General features: G+C 40.5%; 1 long non-coding RNA gene and 1 pseudogene across 1 annotated transcript; one reads left to right on the plus strand and one right to left on the minus strand.

Annotated features, from left to right (window-relative positions):
- The first annotated feature begins 1048 nt into the window (after window positions 1-1048).
- On the plus strand, window positions 1049-4273 carry LOC143441197 (uncharacterized). Its single transcript, XR_013108427.1, has 3 exons — window positions 1049-1299; window positions 3372-3450; window positions 3842-4273. It is a non-coding gene; the product is annotated as an uncharacterized LOC143441197 (long non-coding RNA).
- Window positions 4274-20595: 16322 nt separating this feature from the next.
- On the minus strand, window positions 20596-21076 carry LOC117702377 (U1 small nuclear ribonucleoprotein C pseudogene; annotated as a pseudogene).
- Between the last annotated feature and the right edge of the window lie 1949 nt (window positions 21077-23025).

Below are 23025 nucleotides of genomic sequence, written 5' to 3' on the forward strand. Positions count from 1 at the left end.
ATACAAATTTTCAAGAGGTCTTAGAGGAATGCATATTCCATTTCATAGTTGTTAAAAGATTGAAAACAACTCAAAAGGAGAGTGGACACTAGGGAGATTGCATCAGGTAAGGGCATTTGCTGGACCTGAGTTTGAAACCCTAACACCTGTTTTGAGCTGCATATGGCTATAAACCCAGCACTGGGGAGCAGCAACAGGTGGATCTTCAGAGATCTAGCCAACATGGCAAACTTCTGGTTCAAGTAAGAGACCTTGTCTCCAGGCAATAAAATGGGGAGCCACAGAGAAAGGTATTTGCTGTCCTTTTCCTGGCCTCTGCAAATGCACATGGGTATGTTTCCCCTCAATATTTATGTATCCCTCCCACATTCATGCAACTCACACAGACTTACATAGAATTAGCTAGATTGAGATAATGTAATTTTATAAACATGAGCTAAAATTATATGTAACATAAAGTGTAATTGTTTTCTCTCGTAAGTGGAATACACACACACACACACACACACACACACAGAGGAATTTAAAATAGAAGGGAAAAATGTGTGAGAAGAGAAAGGTGTCTAAGTAGGGAAGGGTGGGCAAGAAAGGACAATGGAGAAAAAGAAGAAACAATATCCTATATTTAGAATATATTTTCTCTCATACGTAAAATCCAGATTTAGCTCTACACATACCTATGCACACAATTTCATATCTCAGCCCCCACATAGGACATGAGAACAGGGTCACTAATAGGAGAAAGAAAAGGACCTCTGGGAAGGGGCAAGAGGAAGAAGGGAGAAGAATGAGGAAACAAATATGAACAAAGTATGATGAGATATATTTATGAAAATGTATGCTGCAACCTATTATTTTATATGCTAATTAAAAATTAATAATGTAAAGGAAGTAACTGGTAACCCATAGATACATTGATTGTAGAAATGTAGATAGAGAGTTGGGGAGAAAAATATGGGTAAATATAAATTTAATTTCATATCGACTGCATTTACAGACATTTGTTAGATTATTAAAATTAATTTAAATTTTAATATGTTACAGGACTTGAAGAAATCAAGCTAGGACTGCCTTGGAAGGATCCTCCCTGCCAGCTAGCTTTCGTTGTAGTGGTAGGTGCTGTGAAGGTCATCAACAGTTTCGTCCAGCTGTGACCCCTCTGAGCTGTAATAATGACCGGCATGCCACGACAAGACATGTCCATGGATGCAAGAGTGGCATGGATGTCTTGTGGATAACCTGCTGCTTTGTGGTTGGTTTTAAAGCCTGTTCCACTTGGGCCTGGTACTGGTACCATAGGTCAGTCAAGAATATGTGTCTGGGAAAGTCATAGGTGCCAGAGATGAATGTACTACCATAATTTTGCTAAATGGGCATCCCATCAAACTGCCTTCTAATTCTAAATATGTTTCTCTGTGCACATGGGTTTGTGCAGCACTCAGTCCTTATCAGAGAAGCATTTTTGCACAGTGAGTTAACATAGAGACAATGGATTAAAGTACAGAGGACACATATTAGTGGAATGTTCAGTCATAAATGGGACGTCTATATGATAGCCCCCTCATCAATGCTTAGGGGATATTATGGAAAAGGGGGCAGAAAAATTGTAAGAGACAGAGGTTGGGGATAACTTAGGAAAAGAGCGTCTTCTAGATATGACAGAATTTTATACTCATGAAGTCATAGTAGTTGTGGTCACCTGTGAAAGACTTGCACAAGGCCAAGCTAGTCAGCATTTTAGCATGGATGGGGAGGCACATGAGCCTCCACGCCTAGCTTACACTGTGTCTTAGTGTTTTATTTACTGCTGTGAGCAGACACCATGACCAAAGAAACTCTTATAAAGGTCAACATTTAATTGGGGCTGGCTTACATGTTCAGAGGTTCAGTCCATTATCATCAAGGCAGGAGCATGATAGCATCCAGGCAGACATGGGGCTTGAGGGGTTGAAAGTTCCACTTTTTGTGCCAAATGCAGTTAGGAGAAGACTGGCTTCCAGGCAACTAAGACTAGGGTCTTAAAGCCCATGTCCACAGTGACATACTTACTCTAACAGGGTCATACTTCCTAATAGTGCCACTCCCTGGGCCAAGTATATACAAACCATCACAGGTTGTATGGCCATGTTAGGGGTGCTGGGGTAGGGGGGAGTAGATTTTCTTTAGGAGTCATCTCTGATAGGTTGATCATGGTCCAGTGGATGATTGTATCACACCCATGCACATATAAAGGCAACATTAGTTGCACTCAGTGTAGTATAAAAAATAGAAGAACTGAAACTGATAGGGGAATCTGGGAGAAGTTGAAGGGACAGTGGAGAGTGATGGCTACAATACACTGTATACATTTATGAGATTCTCAGAGAATAAAGATATTATATTAAAAATAAAGTATTAATTATGATGGCAAATTAAAACATAGGCCAATCTCAAAACTGAGCGATCGATCTTATTAGCATTTATATATCAGGAAGTACCATAAATAGTATCAATTTACTGCCTTCTTAACCATATAAAGGGGGATTATCACTTCCATTTTCATTGGTAAATGGGTGTTCAGAGGGTCAAGTATCTAGCTTAGCCTTACCTGGCTGAGCTGTTGATCTTAATGTTCTTGAGATCACAGTGCAATAGATAATCTTCTCCTGTGAACTCCCTACAAAGAAAGAGGGAAAGTTTACTGATGGGCATCTTTCCATAGCAAACAAGTTCAAGTGTGCAGGGAAGGGGTCATCTGTGAATGATGCAGGAGGTTGTGTTCAGGATGGTGTTTCTCCGTGTTTGTAGAGCCAGTCTGTCAGGCATAGTGTGTACACACTAGCGATGTCTGTATGTATTGATTCCGATAGTGTAGAATTTGGAATGACTGTCGAGTGAGGGAGTTTTCCAGTAGCCTTCACACTACAATGGCAAACTGGCTGTGATGGAGTTCAGATATCTTTATTTTGCCTCAAGATTTATCATTTATTGAGCAATTATTGACTTCTTGAATTAAATTGTAATGTCTGAAACAGAAACCAATAATGTATCTGGCAACTCAGTGTAGGGGGGAGAGTCTATCCATCAGAAGGAAGACCTAGGACAAAAGCTGCCTTTTCCTTAAAGGTGCAGGCTCTCAGAGAATAGTCTCCAGAAAAGCAAGACCAATGTTCTTGAAGATTTTTAGTCTTACCTAGGTCCCATAGAGTCTGGAGCTGAGGCAGGGCAGACGGTGGTGTGTTGGCAAATGTTCAACAACTGGATCTCTGCAAAATATGAAGAACTATGTATACATTTATCTAGGTTTTGCTGTTGTCCAGGATGCATAGTGTACAATTTAGAAACAACAGTAAAATTGTCTCTACTACAAATTTCATGTGATGTTTTCACAGATCGTTTTTATTGCCTGTTGTAAAACTCTTACATCGGAAGCAACTTGTGGATGACCTGATAAATGAGTCTGGTTCCAATGTGAGTGTCAGTTGATATTTGTGGTTGTACTAACAGTAAGATAAAAGCAATGCAAAAGAGAGATGCAAGGCAGGATGTCACCAGCTTATTAATTGGGGAGCATAATCTTGGCCAAATCAGTTTTTAAAGCTTGAAAGATGTCTGGCCTGGTGGTAGTGAGTTATCATCTAAATCATGAGCGATGGCTTCCTTAACTTCTTTTCTAAAAAGTTTCTTTCAATATTGCTGTTGTCTAGGATGTATGGTATACAATTTAGAAACACCAGTAAAACATTTGATAGTCTCTACTACAAATTTCATGTAGTTAGTTGGTTTTCTACAAATAGATACACTTGAAGCTTAATCTGTGCTATTAATGTTTTTATCCATCACTGCTTTTAAATCTGGACAGATGACAACATCAGTCAAGCCTAGATTTGTAGGACTTGGCTGTTTCAGTGGTGTGAACACTAACAACATGGCAGAGCTTCAGCCACAGCAAGATACCAGTGAGAGAGGTGTGAAGAAGCCGTACACAGCAGTACACCTTCTGCCCTGTGCCTACGGTGCAAGTCCAACAGACATAAATATCCACAAGATTACAGCGGTGAAACTGTGTGCTGAGACAATTAGGAAGTGCTTTTATTGTAATTTTTATTTTGCATATGTGTGCTGTGTGCATGCACATATGCATAGTTACATATGTGTGGGTGCACATGCATGTGATGTCCTGAGGTTGATGTCAAGTGTCTTCCTTGAGGGCTCTTCACCTTCTATTTTGAGATGGAGTCATTTGCTGAACCAAGAGATTGGCGTTTCAGTTAGTCTTGCTAACCCGTTTGCTCCAGGGATCTCCTGCCTCTCTAGAGCTGGGACTTCAGGGTGAAGCTGTATACCCACTGAACTTTAAGGTGGGTTCTAGAGGTCTAAGCTTCAATCCTCAGGCTTGCATGGTGAATGCTTTGCCCGCTGAACCATCTCCATAGCTCTATAGCTTATTTTAAAGTAACTTTTTTGATCATAAATTTCACAATTAAACTATGGTTGTGTTTCATAACTAACTAGCTTGCAAAATTCCTGAAAATTTGACGGTTGGTTTATGAGCTGGTATGAATCTCTCCAGGGTACCACGAAGTCTGGAAATCTGTGTTCTCACAAGCCTCCCCGCTGGTTCTCATGATGCAGAATTGGGGTTTCTCACTACATCTTTGATAGGCTTTAACTCAAACAAGCCACCTCTGTTTGACCTTTGTGGGATAAAACAGACTCTAATGCAGAAGGCTTCTTTTTCTTTTATAATAGGTTTTTCCCCCAGCAGTTGATTTTTGGTAGCTGTAGGTCTGCTAAGGCTTCTTCAGGTTCTTAAGACCTCCCCTACTCTGCATCATTCTTTTCCTGCTCTCCATGTGCACATTGCCTGCAGCTGCTGTTCATCTGGTTTGGTGCCACTACAACTGCAGCCCTGGTGCTTTGTTCCCACTGACTTTCTGACTTCTGGTCAGGTTAAGAGAGGCTCTCCAGAACATGGTCACTGCAGATAGGTTAGGCTTCAAGGAGAGTCTCAGGTTTTTTTTTTTTTTTTTTTTTTTTTTTTTTTTTTTTTTTTTTTTGAATTCTTCTTCAGGAGTTTGAGATTAATTTCTCTGCATGGTGCTTGGGATGGGCGTGTCTTAGTCACTGCTGTGTGTTGCTGAGGGAGACACCATTGTCTGAGTCTTATAGTAGCGAGCATTTAATTGGGGCTGGCTTACAGTTTCAAAAGTTTAGTCCATTATCATGTCAGGGAGAATGGTGGCACTCAGGCAGACATGATGCTGATGAAGTAGTTGACAGTTCTGCCACAGATCTAAGGGGGGGGAGATCTAAGGGGGGGGGTGGGCTTGCTTGGGCTTCTGAAACCTCAAGCCTATCCACAGTGATACACTTTCTCCTACATAACCATACCTACTCCAACAAGGTCATATGTCCTAATCACTCCCAATTAATGCCACTCCCGATAACTAAGCATCTTGGATGTCATTATACATTATTCTGCTGAGGCCTGTGTGCACCATCTCATGCATGGAACAGTTTATAATTACCTCTTAGAGAAGCAGCTTTATGGCAAGTGCCATATAGTTCATCTAATGTCTCACATGCCCGACAGGAGCAGGTTTCCAAACATTCAATTTGCTTACATTAAGCAGGATAATTCCCATGATGATTCTGAAGGCCTTGATGATTGTCATTATAGGTGATGCAGAGGTGCCTGTGTTGAATGTGATGACAGCTCCGCTGAATGTGACAATAGTGTATCTCATTTTGCCATTGCCAGTTTCCACTTGCCGAGAAACATAAATCTCAGATTTATATTTCTTAAGAAGCAAAGCAGACTCTTGGGTCTTCAATCTTATCTTCACCTACCCAAGGCAGTTCAGGAACTCCTTTGCTAAGCCGACCTATAGACATGAGCAATGCCAGTAAGGTGGAGGCAGCCAGAGCAGAGCGGATGGCAGAGCAGGTGCCACATCATTTTGGAATCATTTTCATTCTGTGGTTCCAATGACTCGACTCAAGTTTTTGGTCAGTGGCATTCATAACTCATAAACACAAAGGCATCCTGGCCAGAATGGTGGGTCTCACCACCCTGAACTCTGGGAATTTAAGCCACAGCCTGTCATTCCTCCAACACTCAGCACTGACTGGATGACCTGCTAACTCACTGGTGGCTTAAGGATGTCCATTGTTTAATATAAGTTGTGAATCAACTTCATGGAATCTGGTCAAATGGGAGCCTTGAACATGACTGACAAAGGGACTTTTTTGCCAGAAGCGTTCCTCCTTTCAAAGTACACTGATAGGAAGGGACAAGGACCCTCCAGTGGTGAGGTGAGGAGAAGCCCAGACTCCCTGTACAGGATTGCTTCTCCAGGAATAGCCTAATGATTCTAAGTCTTGAGAACTACTGCTTAAGCAGGTTCTGAGACTGCGAAATGCATGTAGTACACTAACCTGGTGGTATGTCCTCTGGGTCTGGCTCATCACCTTAGCGTCAAATACTGAAGTAAATATGGATTTTTCTCTTTAAGTAAAAAGAGTGTATCTACAGAGGAACAAAAAAAATGAGATAAGTTTTTACTTTAGATTTTATTTATTTATTTATTTATTTATTTATTTATTTATTTATTTATCTTATTCATTTTACATCCTGCTCACTGCCCTCCTCCCAGTCACTCCCTCCCACAATCCTTCCCCCATTCTCGTCCCTTTCTTCTCTGAGCAGGTGGGGACCCCCTAGGTATTCTCTTACCCTGGCATTTCAAGTCTCTGTGAGGGTAGGTGCTTCCTCTCCCATTGAGGCTAGTCAAGGCAGCCCAGCTAGAAGGACATATCCCATGAACAGGTAACAGCTTTTAGGCTACCTCCTCCCTCTGTTCCAGTTGTTCAGGTCCCACATAAAGACCAAGCTGTACATCTGTTACATATGTGCAGGGAGGCAGGCTAGGTCCTGCTGGTATATATTCTTTGGTTGGTGGTTCAGTCTCTGAGAGCCCCAAGGGTCCAGGTTAGTTGACTCTGTTGTTCCTCCTGTAAAGTTTCTATCCCCTTAAGGGCTGCAACCCTTCCTCCTATTCTTCCATTAGAGTCCCCAAGGTCCATCCACTGTTTGGCTGTGTGTGCCTCTGTCTGAGTCAGCTGCTGGGTGGGGCCTTTGAGGACAGCCATTTTAGACTCCTGTCTGCAAGCATAACAGAGTATCATTAGTAGTGTCAGGGATTGGTACTTTTGATTTTTAATTTTCTTTTTTTCTATCAGATCTGACATTGTTTGCTAAAACATTTTTTTTTTAATTTAAAATTTAAAAGTTTTTGAAACTTTTTTGAATGAGTGTTTTACCTGCATGTGTTTTTGTGTGCCATGTGTGTGCTTGGTGCCCACAGAGGCCAGAAGAAGGTGTTGGATGCTCTGGAAAATAGAGTTACAGATAGCTGTTATCTTCTTTGTGGGTGCTGGGAATCAAACCTGGGACCTCTGGAAGAATAGCCAGTGAATGTTCTTAATCACTGAGCTATCTATCCAGATTCCTGATAAACTATTAATAACTATCCACTAAGCCTTACCCTAAATTACTGCTCAGTTTACTCCTTTTCATACAAAAATCTAAGATACCTGCTTAAATGGTGTGTTTTCTGAAGATTGGTTGACTTACTCAGAACCTATTAAGCACCTAGCTTGTTTCTAACACCAACGTGGCTATGGTGGCTCAGCACTGGAAAAGGTAAGTGAGGGCCCTGTCCCAAGGTTCTGAGAGGGAGAACTAGTTATAAACAACACAGGGCAAAACAAAACCAGCTAAACCAAAGATGAGTATATGCACACGTGAGTGAATACGGGTCCTGATGAATATTAGAAGGTAGGTAGAAAGAAACTATGTAGCAAAGGATATTGAGGAGTGATTTGGTAGAGTCATTTTCGAGGAGATAAAAGCTAAGGAATTCTGAGTCCAGCTCTATAATTACCTTGAAAAAAAAATACTCAGTAGCAAGGACAACAACCTTCTTGAGATGAGAACAGGCCTAGCATGGAGGCCACAGTGGCTAGATTAGTGTGAACAAGGCAAGAATGAGGCACGTAGAAAGGCAGGAAGACAGGACCAGGTAAGACAGGGCCCTTTGCCTATTGCTCAAGACAGCACTTACTTATCTCATTAAGTCTAGTCAGAGTAGTCAGACTAGTGGTTAACAAGGGCTTCACCCCTACAAAGTATTCATGGTACTTGGAGGTACCCTTCATACGACTGGAGGAGACATTTAATCAATATCAGCCAGTTACAAACACTGTGACCCACAATAGTGACTTGCCTATAAAACATCCTGGTGCAATGATGGCACAAATGTTACCAGAGTCACCAACCACTTGGATTTAAGGCCTACTACACGAAATCAAAACCATACCTTAACCTGCTAAAGTGGCCAGGAACCTGAGACTAGGTAGGTCATGAGCTTAGGAGTAAACCTAATATTATTCTGCTAAAGGAACATAACAATAAAATGACTCCTAATGGCATATCACAGATTGCTTCCCATAGCATTCATCAGGGAAGTTCTTCTTGTAATAGATGGTGATTAGCACAGAGCACTTATGAACAATGTAGAGTATGAGACTTTAGAGCACTTAGTTCAAAATGGGATGTTCTGATCAAACCCTGTGATGGCTGCTCTTGGTTGTTAACTTGTCTATATCAGGAACGAGCTATAACTTAGAAATGGAGGGCATACCTGTGAGAGATTTTTTTTTGTTTGGTCTGAGGTTGATGGAGTTACTTCTAGTCTGGACTTTTGAGGTAGGAAGACACATGCCTTTGATCTGGACCTTGAGGTAGGAAGGCACATGTTTTCAATCTAGTTCTTGAGATTGGAATACAAACTTTTAATCTGGGCAATACCCTTCTGGCAGCCTATATAAGGGCATGGGAGAAGAAAGTTTTGCTCTTTGCCTCAATGCTCTGACCATGCTAGCAAGTCCATTTCTTCACTGGCACTAGAGACTACTTCTTCAGGATTCCAGTATCCACTGATGATCATCTGAGACTTCCAGCCGAGTGGACTGACCAACTTCTAGATTCTCGGACTTTGCATTCATAGCCAGCCATTATTTGATTAGCTGAACCACAGCCTGTAAATTATTCTAATAACTCCTCTTTCCATATATGAAGAAAGAGAAATTCATTCTATAACTTTTTACTATTCAAAACCCTGATTAATGCAAACCCTTCCCCTCAAGGCTAAGAGATCTATGCAGAAGGGGAGTAGAATGATTTTAAGAGCCAGGCTTGGATGGCTCTAAGGAAACAGTGTTTCCCAGGCACAAGAAAACTGATACACATATGAACCCACAGAGACTGTACCAGCATGCACAGGGCCTTCACAGGTTTAAGCCCAAGGAGCTGGACATTGACCTCTACCCCAATGGAGGATGTATCTTTAGTTGATATCTGTTAACAAATCAGTTTGCTCCAATGGAATATTACTGGGTGTATCAACCACACTCTATTACCGAGAGGATTTGGCCAAACAAAATGAACTCAGTGGTATTTTTTCATGGACTAGTAGGGGTTTTTTTGTTTATTTGTTTCTTGTTTTTGGTCTTTCTTTTCTTTTTGACAGAGACAGAGAGAATATACAGTTAGATGGGTAAGGAGGTTGGAAGGATCTGGGAGGAGTTGGGAAGGAAAACTCATGATAAAATATATTGTAAGAACAACTTTTTTGAAATCATTTGTGTGGGGGGAGGTTGAAGTATGGGTAGGGGTTGTTCCAGAAGCCTTCTATGTCCCTCCATCTCAACGGTGCATCCACAGTCATTGACATCATAGCAAAAGTATGCTCACAGTTCTTCACAGTCATCAGGAGCATGGTTCATGGGCTTCAACATGGTTTCTGGCAACAGTACAATTGATGAACATGGCTTCCAGCTGAAGTAGACCACTGACCCAAGCAAGGCCCTCAAAGGTGGCCTGGACCTTGGACATCTACATGGCCTCATATAACAGTGCTACATCAACATGAGTTAAGGCTGCAGCACAGACCATGGGCATCTGCATGGCCCTTGGTAGGAACAGGGGCCACAGACATCAACAGAGAAACCCTGCTATAGTAGGACCGTGGACCAAGACGTGGCTCTCAGCAGAAGCATCAAGACTGAGACATCACTGTGGCCTCAGATGGCAGCACAGGTGACTCAAGTCAACATGGCTTCCTGAGGCAGCAAAGCCTAGGGACATCACCAAGGCCTCAGTAAGTGGCATAGACTGAATACATTAATATCGATCTCAGGCTTCATCATGGCCTGGTAGCAGCAGGATGGACCAAATATACCAACATGGCCTCTGGTGGCATCATGGACCTCAGTGATCCTTTGAGGAGGTCTGATGCAGAAAGTAAAACATTCCTTGTCTCAAGGATCTATGGTTGCCCAGAACCAGGGACATCTTGTGGCCAGGTGACATGTTTGGGGGCTGAGTCTGCATCTGCATAAGCTGCAAGCTGCTGCATACCACCTTGCCGATCCCATTGGGCAAGTGGGCAACAATGACTTCAACCCTCTCTCCCACCTGTCCCCACTGTCCTCTTCCTAGTTCTGCTTCTGCACAGTGCGCATACTGCTCCACTTCTCTTTCTTACATCTCCACCACATATTTATTCATCATAGTGGAGCCTGGCTGGCTCCCTCCCCCACCTTTTTTTGAGACAAGGTTCCTCCATGTAGTCCTGACTGTCCTAGAATGTGCTCTGTAGATGAGGCTGGCCTCAAATTTGCCGAGACCCACCTGCCTCTGCCTCCTGGGTGCTGGGATTAAAGATGTGTGCTGCCTCTGCTTAGCTTGAATTCCCTTTATAAAACAACATCATCAAGGTTTGGCATTTGAATTTGATTCAAAGCCCATGAAAGGCTTTAGTCAGGAAGTAAGTGCTTTACATAGACTGTCATGTGGTGAATGGGCTGTAACAAGCAAGAGTGGGAAGAGGGAAATGTGTTGAGGAAATGTTTAGAGAGACCATGATTCAGAATGGGAGACATCATGGACATAGAGCAGCTTGAGCTGTCTGAAAGGTTGCCTATGACATCAATAGACCACCAATCGTGTTATCTTCAACAGAAGCACACTAGGGTCCTTTATTAGATACCTGCTAATATCTTACTAACACTGTCCAATCTACCAGTTTCTACCTTACTTACAAAATCATGCATACAGGAAGTACCCAGAATGTGTGGGGTCGGAAAGGTGGCTTTTTACCTAAATGGGAAGTGGTGGAGATACCACTCAGAAAGTACTCTTTAAAGACAAGTGATCATTCTCTGACTCCAGATCTGTGAGTTTAGATTGATACTGGTCCTTCAAACATTAAGAGTAAGAGAATGCCTCATTGACCATTGTCTTTACACTGAAATGAGTGCAATTTATATGCTGTGCCCTAATAACATTTCACCCTGCTTGAACTAGGTGGCTGGGTCACTTGCAGGGGTCTGGAAACCCAGTCAACCTCATTGGATTTGGTATATATATTTTGTCACAAGTCTCAAGATAACATTCCATGGACTGCAGGCTGCACGTTACTTGGCCCATGGTTAAGTGGTATAGATTCTTTGACATACAAAGAATAGGAACATTCACAGTGGGGTGTTATTCTGGACCATATATTTTTATTATTATTTAAAATTTTTATTATTATTTAAAATTGTTTAACGACTATTATATATATACATATATATAATATATATAGATATATATTATATATACATATATAAAATCATATATATTATATATATGTATATAATCATATATATTATATATATCTATATAATATATATGTATTGTATATATATTTATATATAATATATATGTATATATAATATATGTATATATAATATATAATATATATAATATATATAATATATATAATATATATAATATATATAATATATAATATATAATATATAATATATAATATATAATATATAATATATATAATATATATAATATATACAATATATATGTATTGCATTATGAGTACTTTAATACCTCATTATCTCTACCCATTTCTCACATCTATCAATTACCCTCTTCTAGACAAATCTGTTGTCAATATTTTTTCCATTTTTGTTTTGTTTCATGACCTGCTGCATTTAATTGGGAGCATCTCTATGGCCATGACTTTGGAACTACCCATTGGAGCATGGTAGACTGACCATTGGGTATGTAACTGAAGACACTGATGCTTTGTCTTCCAGAATGTATCTGTAGCCACTAGTTAAACAATAAGGGGTAGGGCCCCATAAGTTGCCCCCACCCTGCCATACATGACTAACCGCTGCCAATCAAGTCTTTTATAAGCTTAACTGCTGTAAGTTCATGATTTCAATGGTTGTGCCAGGCCCAGAAGATTGCATTCTACAACTCTTCTCCCTGTATTTCGATTCTTACATTCTGTTTTCTCTTTTGCTAATGCTCCCTAAACCCTAGAGGAGGAGGAGGTATAGATATCTTACATGGCATGTCTTAGTACATTGTGTGGTCATGAGTCTTTCTATTTACTACCATTTACTGCAAATAGAAGCTTAAGCTTCTCTGATTAAGGTTGAGAGTAGCATTTGTCTATGGACATGAATGCATGCTTATAAGGCAGTTTTATGCTTTATTATCTTTGCTAATCAATATTAGAAAGTCTCCACCCCACTGCCCAGGGTCTATACCTTTCTTAGTAGTGTGTTTTCTGGGTTTACAATACTAGATACAAATTCTCTCTTGTTCAGCAACCCTCTAATCCAATTGGAGAGCAGTTGGTTACCCCTGAAGTAGTCAGGTCACTTTTGCATAAATGGGCATGTCTTAGGTTAGTATTTAGTTCATAGGGTTCACACCTAGATAAGACCTTTGATACCTTTTCTCCCACGGCAGCCCTGCACAGCATCTTTGGCATTATAGATGACAAGCCAGCATTAAGGAAGTTTCCAGATCAGTTCCAGCTTGATTTCTTTATATCTTGCAATCAAGGTGTATGGTGTTGTTTTAGGATTTTATTGCTATGAAAAGACACTGTGACCAAGGAAACTCTTTTAAAGACAAACATTTAATTGAGGCTGGGTTACAGTTTCAGAGGTTGGTTTAGTCCATTATCATCATGGCTGGGAGGATGGCAGCATGTAGGCAGACATGGTGCTGTTGGAGACAAGAATACTACATCTTGATCTGAAGGCAACCAGAAGGAGATTGGCTATCATACTAGGTGGAGCTTGAGTCACCCAAAGCCCATCTCCAGTGGCATAATTCCTCCAACAAACTGCATCCACTCCAACAAGGCCATGCCTCCTAATAGTGCCACTCCCTATGACCAAGCAGTTAAACACATGAGACTATGGGGGCCATACTTATTCAAACCACCACAGATGTCTTCAGCAATGGCCTCTTATCCTGGTAAGCAACCAAGAGGAAAGAGCCTGTATTGTTCTGGAGGGTTCTGGAGTCTCCCTTGAGGTATTTATCTTAGCTAGCCCTGAGGTTTTTGTGTAGTTACTTGTAGCTTCTGGGAACAATGTTATTCATCACTACAGGGTCTCTTACTTCTGTATTTTTGTTCTTTTATATACCCTTCATTTTGATTAATTATCTCCTGTCTCCCTTGTCTCCTCTCCACAACTTTCCTCTCTGCGTAAACATTTTGGATCCAAGTAGAGGATTTGCCTATCCTCTACTATCTTCTTTAATTTAAAGTCCAATGGCTCCTATCCATTTTCTTGGTTTCTATCAGTTACTCTAGTTAAACCACATGAAACTAAATATTTTATAGGATCTGCATGTAAGAAGAATATGTAGTATTTGTCTTCCAGGACCTGACTTACTTTACTCAGTATATTTTTTCCAGTTCTATCCATTTATGCAAAAAATTTTATAACTTGGTTTTTCTTTATAGCTGAATGAAATTTCATTGTATATTGTATTGTAGTATATATACTACATTTTAATATCCATTCATCAGTTGATGAGCATTTATACTGATTCAATTTTCTAGTCATTGCCAATAAAGCAGTAATGAACATGGCTATGCAAGTATCTCTGTTGTAGGATGCAGAGTCCCTTAGACATATATCCAGGATATAGCTAGGTCACATGATATTTGACCTATTCTATATCTAGGTTTTACAACATTTTTCTTACATCTATTTATCTGTATGTATATGTATAAGTGGAGGTTGGAGGGAAACCTGTGAGAACTGTTTCTTTTCTCTTACCACATGGGTCTCTTACCACTCAGGTTGCCAGGCTTGGCAGCAGGGCCCTTATGTGCTGAGCCATCTCACCATCCCCATTTCTAGTCTTTTGAGAAACCACCAGACTAATTTCCAAAGTGGCCACACTAGCTTTCACTCCAACCAATAGTGTAGAAGGTAGCCCTTCATCTTATAATGACATCAAAATTTATTGTCATTTGTGTTCTAATGATAATCATTTTGATTAGGTTGAAGGAATGTTAGTTTTAATCTCTGTTCCTCTGATAGCTAAGGATGTTTGATTCTTGTTTGAAGTATTAATTAGCCATTTATATTTCTTCTTTAAACGAATCTCTGCCAAGATCCACGGCCCATTTTAAAATCGGGGTCATATATACCTCTTAATGTCAAGGGCAACACTGTGAGAAAGCAGGAAAGAAGGCTTTGTAAAAATACGAAGATAGAACAAATAGAACATGGAGGAGGTGTATACTCTCTTGGAGGGCTCATGATCACTACTGTAAACATCTATGACTGCTTCATCCTCTAAAGCAGGGAACCAAACTGTTGTAGAAGATTTCTCCAGTCTCCTTTTTTTCTCTTTCAAAAATGAGATCCTCTGTAGGGTGTTTTACATAATCAATAGCAAATAATGGCAGCCAGGGGGAGAAGCTCAAACAAGAAGGGATCATACTTAACGGTATTGTTGCCGGTTACAAAATGGGCAGTCTCAAGAGGATGCTTCCTATGTGAGAGCTGCTGTCTTGTTATCTAGTTGCATACCCACCCAGTGCTACTGGATGTTGAAGTCTCTAGAAGGTAGGCTCTTGTTTTTCTACCCACCTAAACAGTGTGACACATATGTACTTTATACACATTTGGTTATTACTTACCAATATAAATATGTGTCATATGAACCAGTTGTCCTGGCTCATATCAAGAATCCTTTATATCTGGCAATAAAGAAAGCATTATCAGCAAGATAATATGAGATGCCTGTCGCCTAGGAAGGAGAAGCCAAAAGAAGAGAACTGAGCTGGGTGGAGTAGGGATCCCCAGCACATGAAGCAATATCAGTGAAATCTGTGCCGCCAATTCCTGTTGGTGAGGCCTTTACTCTGACCCCTTTCCAGTAATAATTAATGAGTAGAAGTTAACTGGATTCTGAGTCAAAATGCACAGCTGTAACACACTCCAAGCCCTACAACTTGGTTTGTGCACTCAGAAGAGCTCAACTCTAGGGAAAGTCACATCGTGGAATGTTCTTCATGTCCTTGTACCCTGCTGTGATGTATAATAGCGGAGTCACTCTAGAATTTATGACAAGGAGCATCTGTTGCAGACATTTACACTAAAGATAAAAAATGTCTTCCTTTAAGTCCTGGCAATCAAAGGGCTGTTTTGACTGTTCTGTGATGTTGCCTGTATCTTCAGCAATCTTTGAGCCTGAACAGAAAATTTGCACAAATGTAGATACATTTCTTTTGACAAGCTGGATACTAAAATGTAGGTGGAAGGTTCAAGGCTGCCCTTTGAAGTGATAGAAGAAAAAACGTAAAAAAAAAAAAAAAGTCCATGTTTTGTCTGTTTGCATCCTATCTTTATAAATTTATGCAATGACTTTGCGTCTATTTATACACAGATACATGTCATATTTCTTCCCCTTCTAAAGAGGACAGTTTAAGATTGTCATTTCCCATGTCATATAACACTGATATGGTTCTGGTCTCTCCCTCTATTTCTGTGTTAAATGGCTCCCTGATACAACACACCAGACCTTCACCGAATAGAATGAGTGCGTCTGGACCAGTCTAAAACCATGAGCCTTCAGAATAGGAATGCTGTCTTGGGCTCTTGGTTCTGGCTTGTAGAGAAGCCTGTGAGTGAAAGACTTCCCAATGCTGTTGTCACATAAACCCAAGGAGCAGGCATCTGACTAGCCTAGCAGTTTTTGGGTTGTGTAAACCACTCAATAGACTCTCTTCCAGTGTAGACAAAACTTATGGACATTTATGATCTCTTAGTGAGTCAGAGTCTGTGCTTAGACTGGGCACAGGGTGCTTAATATTCACGGGACCATCCTTCAAGGGGCTTGCAATTTGATTAGAGAAGATCCTTAAACACATCTAAAAGCAAAACACAATCAAACAAAGACAAAGCACACACTAAACAACTCAGTTACCTACTTACCAACCAACCAACCAACCAACCACCCAACCAAAACACTAACCGAAGCCAACCCTGAACCAACCACCATTCTACCATTCCTCCACACTTCTTCCTAAAACATAAATGGTTTGTTTGTGAGGGACGGGGACAGCGACTTGTGGATTGCTTAAGTTGGAGATTATTAGCACAATATAACACATGCAGAAGATCCTGCTGTAGGTGCAAGGGCATTTTCACAAATCACAGTGCACAGTGAAGGTTTTACAATCAGCGTTTTCAACACCACATTCCCTTTGTGGAAGGGAAAATGCCTGTATTTAACTTCTGCCTCCTAATCTTAGGTTGACAGAAACCAGGAAACTGCTCAATTTCACGTGTTTACTTCTAAGAGCTCCATCTTAGCCAAGTATCTGGCTGTTCCATTCTGTAAAAGCAGAGTCCCACCACTGTGCCTCGTATTTCTTTTCTCTCTCACCACGTTGGCTGATGTTCATGTGCAAATGCAGGCTTTCTACAAATTGCATTCTGATTGACTGACCTGGATTTCTGCTGGGGAGCTGAACGGGAAAGCCAAAGGAATTTGACCAAACTCAATTTCCAGGGTTCTTGTAGTGTTTTTCAAAAGCAGCCTAGACCTGTTTTATTAGCAAAAAGTGGAATATTATTTGAGAAGAGTGATACAAGTCAAAATTATAGTGAAGTATTTTTAGAATTGGATGGAATCTCAGCTTATTTACTCTAAACTTTTTTTTTTAAAAATTCAATTCACTGTCTTCTTTGGACAGTATCTGTTGAGGCCAAGCTGCTAAGTTCATAAAATCACAGACTTTCAAATGAGTTGAGCTGACTTTAACCTGGCATTTGATAGTTTGACTCTCTCCAGAGTTCATATTAAAACCTAGTGCTATATTGGGACTGGAGAGATGGCTTGGCAGTTAAGAGCATTGGATACTCGTTCCAGAGGACCTGGATCAGTTTCCAGCACCCACACAGCAGCTCACAACCATCTGTAATGTCAATTCCAGGGATTGGATGCTCTCTTCTGGTCTCCACGGATACATGGCGCACAGACATAAATGCAGGATACCATATATATATATATCTATCATGTATATATAATATATATGGTATATATAATTATATATATTATTTTATATATATGGTATATATCACATATATGGTATATATAATATATATATAATATATATTATATATATATTATATATTATATATATATTATATATATATAATTAAAAAGTATAATTTATTAATTAACAGGTAAGACCTGTGAGAGGTGATGGGGTCAGGGAGACTCTGTCCTTACAAGGGGATTATTGCTATTAGTATACAATTGGGTAGTGGTTATGAAAATGTGTTTAAGAGCATGCTGTCTCTTATTCCATTTCTCCTGAAAGTGCTTGTCCACCCTTCTGCTAAATTATGATGCAGCATAAATACCTTTGTTGGATGCCAGCACTATGTTGTTGAACTTCTTAGCTTTCAGAACCATGAGCAAAATACGCTCCCATTGTTTACATTACACAGCCTGTGCTGCCCTTTTGTAATCAAAGACAACAGACTAAGTCATCTTGTGAATGACCAAGATGAGTTCTATAGACTTCATAATGATTCTTGGCAGAGATGTGGGTAACAGTTTTACCAAAATGGGGAGTTTGGGGAAACCCAGAGTTTTGTGATCTTCTGGCTATTTGAGTGGAACCTACTCTGGGTTATTACCATTTCAGGTCTCCCTGACAGACCACGTTGGTTTCTTAAGAATCCAGGAAATCCACTAGTACTGTCTGCCCAGAGGCTGTTGTAGACAGTGCTCCCCCTATTTTTCAAAATAAGCCTTTAATTTTATAATTATTTAAATTCAAATGAAAAGTAGAAAGATATAATTGAGTTTTCATGTGTTCTATACCCAGTCTCTCCTAGTATTAATGTTTAATATTAGTGTGGGCTCCTTACCACGAAGACAAGCCAGTGCTTATACATTATTTATAAAGTCTATATTTTATTAAAGTTTTAACCAAAAGTCTTTTGTTTGCATTCTTCATCCCTTCCTTTATTTGCTCCCTCCCTCTTTCTTTTCTTCCTTCTTTCTTCCTTCCTTCCTCTTTCTTTCTTTCTTTCTTTCTTTCTTTCTTTCTTTCTTTCTTTCTTTCTTTCTTTCTTCCTTCCTTCCTTTCATCAAAGGATCTTACCCAGACCACCACAGCACACTTACCACACACTGCTCCTTCCTTCTCTTGGCTATGACAGTTTCTCAAGTTTCTCTTGCTTTTGATCCTCTTGACGATTCTGAGTTTTGATGGAACATTTTGTAGAATTCTTACTCTATGGTTATGTATCTGTTTTCTCATCCTCATGACTGGATGAAGGTGATGTGTTCTTGGGATGAATGAACAGAGAGGTAAGTGATGGCGACTTTACATCTTATCAAGAATGTTGCTTATGACCCCAACCAAGACCCTTTGGAGCAGGGGTAAGAAGGCACCAATGACACAGACTCCAAGAGTCAGGCAAGTGGCAAAAGCAGACTTCTTTATTGCAGGAAGTAGGCAAACCTTTATAATTCCCCACCCCAGCATCTCATTGATTCTCACATAGCCAGATGTGGCACTTTTTCTCATTGGCTCACTTCATCACCTGATCCAGTGTCAGCAGTCTCTAGCCATGCCTGCAGATTCTGGGTTGGTTTGGCTGGGCTTGCTTGGCTAAGTTCCTCCTACACCATGGTACATTCCATCACATTTACCTTCTGTTATTGATGTGAACCCTCATCACCTGACCGAGGGAGCGTTTGTTGAGTCTCTGCACTCTGTTAGTCTTTCTTCCCTTTATCTCCCTCCCCCCACCATGAAAGGAAACCCCCATGACCTAGCTCTGAGTGTGGAGGTATGCTCATTTTCCTTGAGGTTAGAGTATCTACGTAAATTATTTAAGTTTATTTTTTAACACAAATAATTGTCTCTTCTCCCGTTATCTTAATTATTTAGACACCTATCTATATTACTGTGGACTCAGGAATGTTTGTTTTATACATTTAGCTTTAAGTCACTGCTGGTTCCTTTGGTGGCTCAAATTGTTTCAGATTTGGCCACTGGAAGCTTCAGTTGACTCTTGTGTCTCTTTGATAGATTATGGTCACTGAGAATTGTTGTTTATATATATTTTTGAGAACACCTTACTCTTAGGAAGTATCACCAGTTTATCTTGTATATTTCCTACCCTACCCCTTGAACAGGTCTAAGGTTTTCTAAGTTTCCTGCTTCCCTATTTGTTTCCAAGGCATCTAGAAGAGAGCCCTTTCCTTCCAGCTGCTTTATGGAGGTCATTTCATAATTTTCTAATACAGTTAGATGTTTTTTTATCATGTTACACCTTGCATGCTGTACCCTTCTGACATCTGATTTTTTGAAATTTGCATAGCACATCTCAACCTTGTGCCATAAGATTGTGTAGGTTTTGTTTGTAATAGTGCTATGCATTCATCATTAAGCACTGTGGTCTGCCGAGTAATAGCCCTGCCTCCTGAAGATGCCCACATCATTCTCTCTGGAACCTATATGTAGATTATGACTTAATATGGAAAAAGGGAGCTTGCATATGTGACTGAGCTAAGGATCTTGAGATGGAAGTGTTATCTTGGATTATCTGAATAAATCTAACATAATCGTAAGAGCTCTCACAGAAAAAGCCAGACTTAGCACCTGGTGTGTGACAATAAACTGTCTCCAGCTGCTAGAAAGATAGGAAAATTGAGTCTACTTTGAAGCTTCCAGAGAGAAACCAGTGTGTGTGTGTGTGTGTGTGTGTGTGTGTGTGTGTGTGTGTGTGACCACGCTAATTTTAGTCCTGTCTAAGAATCAGAAAGGAGAAAATTTATATATTTTTTTAAATCACTAAGTATGTGGTCACTTATTTCAGAAGAGACTGGTAATTAAAATAGGTTTGTAGAACTTGAAAATGAGACACTGCTCATGGCTTACTCACTAAGTCAGCACTGTCCGAAAGAACTTTTTGTGACCCCATGCTGTTCTCTTTTTTTAAAAAAAAAACTAAAACAGCTGACCATTTTATTTTCACATTTCACATTTTTTGTAGCACTTCTCTCTCTAAAAAATATTCTCTTTATTAGGAAGGGACATTCCTTGCCATGCATCTAGTAAACTCAGGCTCAGCACCAAGATCTCCTGGTAAAACAGAACAAGAAATACAAAACAATAAAGAGTGCTTCTGCTTTTATCTGTTTGGCTGGCTCATTCCAGGCTGTGTGGGCACCATCGTAGGGCAGGCAGGAGGTCTCATCATTGGAGGCCTGGGTATCATGGGCATGTGGCCTCGCATGGGTGGTCTCATCCCAGGAGCTGGTCGTAAAGGCATCATCCCAGGAGGATGGGGGCCCATCATTGGTATCATGGGAAGACCTCCCATGTGGGGTGCAGGCATCATGCCAGACAGAAGAAGACCTGGGAGACTTGGGGGGAGGTGGGATCATGGCCCCTGCAGGCAGAGGAGCAGAGAATGGAGCCTGAGGTATCTTTTCTTGTTGAAATGTAGCCACTGTTTTGTCAATCAGGCTCTGGGCCTGCTCTTCCATCCATTTCTGGTAATAGTCTTTCACATTCTCTTTGTGTTTCTGACCACTGCAGTGTGTCTTCCTCACAGATGGAGAGTTGTGGGTAAGACATGTATCACGGTAGTCACAGTAAAACTTGGGCATGATGCTCACAGGCTGTTGGCTCCATGCTGTTCAACATGGTAACCAATGGCCACATATGGCTTGTGAGTCCTGAAAACATTGTTAATGCAACATAGGGAAACTGTATTTTAAATCCTAGTCACACACTGCTAGGGATTAGCATAGTACATGGAACATTTCCAGTCTCAACTCTCGTGACTTTAATGTTATTCCTAACCTTGGACCAATTCCTCCAGCTAATCCCAACCCAAGTCAGCCACACTTGGTCAAAATGCAAGTGTAAGGATGAGAAATAAATCTCCACTGATCTATGCCACTGTGATGTCTGGAGTGTTATTCAGTTCCATATGACTCATACACACATTTGATAGAATCTTCCCACTGCCAAAGTCACTGTTGTAAAATATACATTGTGGAATATATAGCTTTATGGCATTGATTCATCCTGTAGAAATAAGCTCCAAATATTTATCCTGAGCGTAAGCCTGGCCTTGTCAGCCCAGGTGTCTCACTCCCATCTTGTTCTACCAGAATTCTGACTTACTTGACATCCAGACTACTTAAAGATGAAAAGCCTGCTTCACTTGTTCTTTCCTTCTAAATGGACTCTCATCTGATCCCACTTCTTGCTTTGTTGATATCTGTTTATTCTTTAAAGTCAGTCCAAAAGATACCACTGTGTTTCAGTCCCCTAAAAGTGGCCCATTTGTGTCTCCCCAGGCTTGCTAGATGATGCTATTACAGTACCTGCCTCATCACACTTTATTGTGTTATTTCTGTAACCTGGTCCAGGATGACACACTATTTTATTCATGCTTATGTCATTTATGTCCACGTCTTACTCATTTCCTGGCACACAGTTGTATATCCTCAAGACAGGTATACTAAATAATTCAATGGTGCCATTTGGAAATCTGCCCCTCTAGGCAATGCAACAAGCTTGAGGAGATCACATCAACTTCTAAGTTGTAGTGCTGAACTTCTCAGAGCAATTTTGCCAGAGAAGAGCTTACTGTCTGGCAGACTCCATACTGAAGACTTTCCTCTGTTCCAGAACAGATGAATAACAAGTTGAGTTACAGCGCAGCAAGGGACTGAGAGTCAAGGGAGTTAACTCCAAGTATGCACCGACTTTCCCCTTTACTCTTTGAGCTTCATGGTGTTTTGTTTGTTTGTTTTTGTGTAGTTGTTTGTGCCATGGAGCTCTTGGCTTCTCAGCATCTACCAACAATGATTTCGGTAAATGCTTTGTGGGCATTTGGAAGTTGGGGATTTTAAAAAAATTCTCCAACTTCCCCAGGGAAATGAAGAACCATAAAGTAAAGGCTGGTGAGTTAGAAGAGTCAGTCTCTTACCAAGAACACAGTTGAGGCCTGGTTCTCACCAGTTCATCATAAGCATGTGCTCTTACTATTATCATGTAAAAACCACACACCAAACATGATTGCCTATAGCAGTAACTTATAATTGTTCTTATGCGTTTATGGGTAGGCTGATATTGTGTGGGCAAGGTTCACCCAGGGTCTCTTGTACAGGTGCAGCCAGATGGTGGCTGGGATGTAATTGTCTGGGTGCTAAGCTATGTTGAATGCTTGACATGCTTTATTTATAAGGATGCAGGAAGTTGACTGGTACATACAGAAGTGCTTCTGTGTGGCTTCTCCACACAGCTTGTGTCTGTTACTATACAGTGGGTAGATTCTGAGTAGGAGTTTCTCCAGAGCGGATACTCATAGGCTCGGGTCTCAGCACTCTCAAAATCTCACTTTGGCCACAGTCTTCTGGAGAAATCAGTCATTAAGGCTAGCCCACACTTAAGGGATGAGACTCAGACCTCATCTCCTGAAAAGAGGAATATTGAAGCATTTGCAAACACCTTTAATCGGCTTCAGCACAACAATGTGCAGGTATAAGGACTTGGACTTGAGAAATCTTTTAAGACTTAGAAATGTCTTTCAATAATTTGGGCT

This window comes from Arvicanthis niloticus, chromosome 2 (genome assembly GCF_011762505.2).
Source record: "Arvicanthis niloticus isolate mArvNil1 chromosome 2, mArvNil1.pat.X, whole genome shotgun sequence".
Lineage (NCBI taxonomy): Eukaryota > Metazoa > Chordata > Mammalia > Rodentia > Muridae > Arvicanthis > Arvicanthis niloticus.